Here is a 5,823-nt window from a genome sequence, read left to right as displayed (position 1 = left end):
TTCTTTTTACTTCTCTTGAAGCACTTGTGTTGTCATTTCTCTCCTGATCTGCAAAATCCTCACTGGTTTCCAGTTCCCTGTTCTGCCCTTCTCCTCCTGTGCTGGTTCTCCTAACAAACACTCCTGGGGGTGGAGGAGCTTTGTGAACATCAGCCTCTCGGCATTTTTCATCATCTGTTCACCTTTTTCAGCAGTTTTGGAAGCAAGACACAATTCAGCCAAGGATATAAGACTGTTTTTTCTTGTCTTCGCGGCCACTACTGTAAATCTGTGACAACGTGCTTGTCTTCTTCCCAGAAGTTTGTATGGTGAAATGTTAACCATGTTGTGACAAAAATGCGCAACTGCAAGCAATTTACTGTGGGAAGGGCTGGCTGGCTGGTTAGAAATCACACAGCAGAATGGCATTAAGTTTGCTGCAGATCACAGTGGTAACAGCTGGCATCTTGTTTCTGGGGTTGTGACATGATATTCTGGGCATGGTTTGTGCCCATTTCACAGCAGTGGTAGCAGGGGAAGCTCTGTCAAGTGGAGAGCAAGTAACACAGTAGTTGCTGTCCTTAGCAGTCCCATCCAGGAGAAAACCACAATTCCTCTTTTAGAAAATTCTGCAGAAAGCGTTGTCAGCATGAAGGCAGATGTATCGGCCAGTCCTGGTCTGCCCCAGAAGCCTCAGATTGCAAGAGAGAGAAGACAAACCCCTAAGGCAGCGACGCTTCACCCAAGTGCAGTGGGTTGTTTGGAGTGGAAGACTGAGTTCTGGTCAAAGCTTTATTTTTACAAGCTTGTAGGGAATAAGTCACCAATGATGCCGAAAAGGCAGAGGTTCTCAGCACTTTCTTCACCTCTGTCTTTGCCAGCACTGTTGGGCCCCAGGTCTTGGGCACAACAATCCGGGTTGGTGCAAACACAGACCCACCACCAGTGGAGGGTCGATATGTGAACTATTACAGAAGCTTGACCCCTACAGATCGATGGTCCCTCACATTATTCACTCAAGGACATTCAGAGAGCTGGCTGACGTCATTGCAAGGCTGCTCTCCATAATCTTTGAGTAGTTGTGGAGATCAGGGGACATCCCAGAAGACTGGAAGAAGGTTAATGTCACCCCTATCTACAAGATGGGCTTAAAGGATGATCCAGGAAATTATCTGCCCACCAGTCTTACTTCAGTCCCAGGGACTGAATTCTCCTGGGTGCTATCACAAGTCAAATGAAGCACGTGATTTGGAAGCCAGCATGGATTTACCAAGTGCAAATCATGCTTGACAAACCTAATCACCTCCAATGACAAAGTAACCTGCCCAGTTGATGTGGGGTGAGCGGTGGACATTGTCTACCTGGATTTCTCCAAGGCTATCAACATGGCTCCCCACAGCCTCCTCCTAGACATCCTGGTGCATTATGGTCCAGACAAGGGTCTGTGCAGTGGGGAGGAATTGTCTGACCGCCCACACCCTGGGGGTGGTGGTCAATAGCTCCTTCTCAACCTGGTGACCTACCTGGCACAAGTGGGGTCCCCCAGGGATCGATACTGGGCCCAACGCTGTTTAATGTCTTCCTTAAGTGGTCGGGGTGATGGGGTCAAGTGAATCCTGATGAAATTTGCTGATGACACCAAACTGAGTGGGGAAGTGGACACTCGGGAAAGCAGAGCCACCCTGCAGGGATGCCTGGAAAGGCTGGAACAGGGGGCTAACAAGAACTGTATGAAGTTCAACAAGGACAAGTGTAAGGTCTTGCACCTGGGAAAACATAATCCTGGAGCACAGCACTGGCTGGGATCTGCCTAGCTGGGGAGCAGCTCTGTGGGAAGGGACCTGTGGGTCCTGGTGGACAACAAACTCAATGTGAGTGAGCAGTGGGCTGCTGCGGCAAAGAAAGCCCACAGGGTGCTGGGCTGAATCACCAAGAGCATCACCAGCAGAGAGAAAGAACTCATTATCCCACTCCAGCGCTGGTCAGGCCACACCTGGAACACCGTGCTCAGTTTTGGTGCCCTCTATGCAAAAAAGCTGTGGACGGACTGGAGAGGGTCCAGAGAAGGGCCACCAAGATTATCCAAGGACTGGGGAGACTGCCTTATGAGGAAAGGGTTTGCTTAGCCTTGAGAAAAGAAAGCTCAGGGGAGAGACCTTATCACCACGTTCCAATATTTAAAGGGTGGTTGCAAAGAAGATGGAGACTCCCTTTTTACAAGGAGTCACATGGAAAAGATGCCAGGTGATGGGTACAAGTTACTACTGGGGAGATTCTGATGGGACACAAGAGGAAAACTGTTCACACTGATAACAATCAGCCATTGGAATAATCTCCCCAGGGAAGTGGTGGATTTCCCATCATTGGACACTTCTAAGGTTCAGATGGACAGGGCGCTGGCCTTCTTGCCTAGAGTGTGTCTTTGCCAACATAGGTTGGACCAGATGATCCTTCAGGTCCCTTCCAACCTGGTGTTCTACGATTCTGTGAATATTTTTCCTCTCCAGGTCAGTATTTTTGGCTTTCCAGTGAAGAGATGTGCTCATGGAGTTTTTTTACTTGCATGCATTTAGTGTTCAACTTTACTACTAGTAAACCAGCAATTTTAGAAGCATGTATTTCATTAAGTCTTGAAGATATTCTTAGCCTGTGCACATAGCTGTCATTTAAGAAGAAGGAGGAGGTTCAGGCAGAGGGACAGAGCCTTCAGCAGGGAGGGGAGCAGCAGGCCTGTGGTCTGTGGGACACGACTGCTGAGCCCAACAAGGACATTGCTGCATCCATCTCTATCTTGTGCCCGCTGCTGGCAGAGCCCTTTGTGGTCAGGCCAGGCCTGATTTTGACATTTGTGGCTGGGGGCGGGGAGAAGTCTGGGTGTTTCTTAACCTTGACAGATTTTCCATGACATCTGGAAAGTCACCTGGGAGATTCAAGGTGAAGACGAGCACACGAAGTTCTCACTAGCCTTTGCTCAGGATGAAGGCGCGGGGGCTGCCTTCACTGCAGTCCAGAACCAGTCACGACATTGCTTCTTTTAAACGCCCAGACAGGTGCTGTTAACATGAAAATATAGCTGGAGGAGCCTGGACCATGACAGCCTATCCCCTGTGAAGGACAGAGAGGCTCCAGTTCACACATGAGAAATTTCTAGAGACCAGGGTATCCTTTTATTTGTGTACATGCTGCTATTTGCTTTTTCCTACACCGAAAATCCTATCAGTGCCTTACCATCTAATTGTTTTTGGAGCAGCGGGCTGAGGCAGTCAGAGCAGAACCGGAGCTGGCAGAGGCTGAGTTCATCAACCTGCCAGGAAATCCCCGGTTTTGCTGTGAGCCCTGTGTGCAACGCAGGCGACTGACAGCTCTCCCAGGGGAAACCCAGGCGGGCCCCGCAACCCGCTGGGGGCTCCAAAACCGGCTCGGAACAAGTGTGTTATTTGAGGAAGAAACTCCAGAGCGCTTCTCCTTGTTGGCCATTTTCAACCGCCACAGTCCATCCCAGCTCTCTGGCTAGAATCGGACAGGGGGGTGCTGCCAACCCCTGTCACCTCCTTCCCCAGGGACGCTGCCCCAGCCCCACGGGTCTGTAGAAATGCTCCTCCTTTGTTCCCCAGATACTACCACGCATCAGCAGAGTTTGAGTTTGAAAACTCTGATCATTAAAAAAACCCCACTACGGTCTTGATCACAGTTGTATCTTGTAGCATGATGCTCAACTGTAACTTACTAGATTGGTAACTTTTTAGGGTTTTAAAAAGAGTCATGGGTTGTTTTTTTCTGTTTGGGGAGGTGTTTTAGTTTGGTTTTTAGGGATCTGGATCGAAATGACAGCCAGAAATGCACGGGCCTGTTAAGTATGTGAAAACCACGCATCCTGAAACATAGACTCATAGAATCATTTAGGTTGGAAAAGACCCTTGGGATCATCGAGTCCAACCATCAACTCCGCTCTACAAAGTTCTCCCTTACACCATATCCCTTAACACCACATCTAAACGACTCTTAAACACATCCAGGGATGGAGACTCCACCACCTCCCTGGGCAGCCTATTCCAGTGTCTGACCACTCTTTCTGGGAAGAATTTTTTCCTAATGTCCAGCCTAAACCTCCCCTGCTGCAGCTCGAACCCATTCCCTCTTGTTCTATCAGTAATGACCTGTGAGAAGAGACCAGCACCAACCTCTCTACAATGGCCTTTCAAGTAGTTGTAGAGAGCGATGAGGTCTCCCCTCAGCCTCCTCTTCCTCAAACTAAACAGTCCCAGCTCCTTCAGTCGCTCCTCATCAGATTTATTCTCCAGGCCCTTCACCAGCTTCGTTGCCCTCCTCTGCGCTCGCTCCAGCACCTCGAGATCTCTCTCGTATTGAGATGCCCAGAACTGGACACAATACTCCAGGTGTGGCCTCACCAGTGCTGAGTACAGGAGGACAATCACCTCCCTCCTTCTGCTGGTCACACTATTTCTAATACAAGCCAGGAGGCCATTGGCCCTCTTGGCCACCTGGGCACACTGCTGGCTCATGCTCAGCCGCTTGTCAATTAGAACCCCCAGGTCCTTTTCTGCCAGGCAGCTCTCCAGCCACACTGCCCCAAGCCTGTAGCGATGCGTGGGGTTGTTGTGGCCCAAGTGCAGGACCCGGCACTTGGCCTTGTTGAAGCTCATACCGTTAGCGTTGGCCCATCGGTCCAATCTATCCAAGTCTCTCTGTCGAGCCTCCCTATCCTCATGCAGATCAACACTCCCGCTTAGCTTCGTGTCATCTGCAAACTTGCTGATGATACACTCTATGTCCTTATCAAGGTCATCAATAAAGACGTTAAACAGAAATGGTCCCAACACCGAGCCCTGAGGGACACCACTTGTGACCACCCACCAGCTGGATTTAACTCCATTGACCAGCACTCTTTGGGACCGCCCATCCAGCCAGTGCTTGATCCAGCAGATCATACGCTCATCCAGCATACGAGCATATACAAGCATATGTCCCTACAGACAGAGTGAAATGTGAACAAGAATAAGGATATCGAACTCGTAAAACCTTTATCCATCCATCAGTTTGATATTTATAACCAACAATTAAGTGTTGAGAGTGATGCAACCACCTTGTACCAACAGTTAGTGAGGACAGACAGACACGCAATTTCTGTTGAAAATTAAGCCCTGGTGATGCCGCTAATGCCCAGACCCGAGACAGTGCTGCTGCCACCTTCCCCGCCTGCTGCGCGTGTACCGTCTGGGAAAAACCCTGTGACCTCTGACAGTTCCCCAGGGACCCTTCAATTTGCTGGATATCGAAGTGTTTTGCCAGGACTATGCCCTGTGCTTTGCAATGAAGGAGCACAGACAGGAGTCCAAGACTTAGAAGAGCGTGAAAAACAAGAAATGCCATTTTGCATGTGAACATTTTGCTCTTTTCGGTTAGAAATCATCCCCAGCACCAGAAGCCAAGGATCACGGCTCATCTGCCAGTGTAGGAAAGGGAAGTGAAAGAGGCAGGATATTAAACTTGAGGCCAAAAGAGGGAGAGCAGTCAGAAACAGAAGACAACCTGCAGGGAAAATACCTGCATAGGTTTGCTTTCAGCGCACGCTCAGCCAAACAGGCTGGAACAAATCACGCCCCGCCCACCAGCGATCGTTTAACACGCATCTTTCTTGTTTCTCCGTCTTCCCTGACAGCAGCACTCCCGCACGCTCCGCAAAGCAGCGGAGGACGGTAGGGTGAGGCCACGTCCCACCGGTGTGCCCCTTCCACGGTAACGCAGCACTCTGCCCACCGCAGAGATGGAGGAGGAACCCCCTACCCCCAGACAAGGAAAAACCGAAGTCTCTGGATTGGAAAG

The sequence above is a fragment of the Chroicocephalus ridibundus genome, chromosome Z (genome assembly GCF_963924245.1).
Source record: "Chroicocephalus ridibundus chromosome Z, bChrRid1.1, whole genome shotgun sequence".
Lineage (NCBI taxonomy): Eukaryota > Metazoa > Chordata > Aves > Charadriiformes > Laridae > Chroicocephalus > Chroicocephalus ridibundus.
This window is presented reverse-complemented; position numbering follows the sequence as displayed.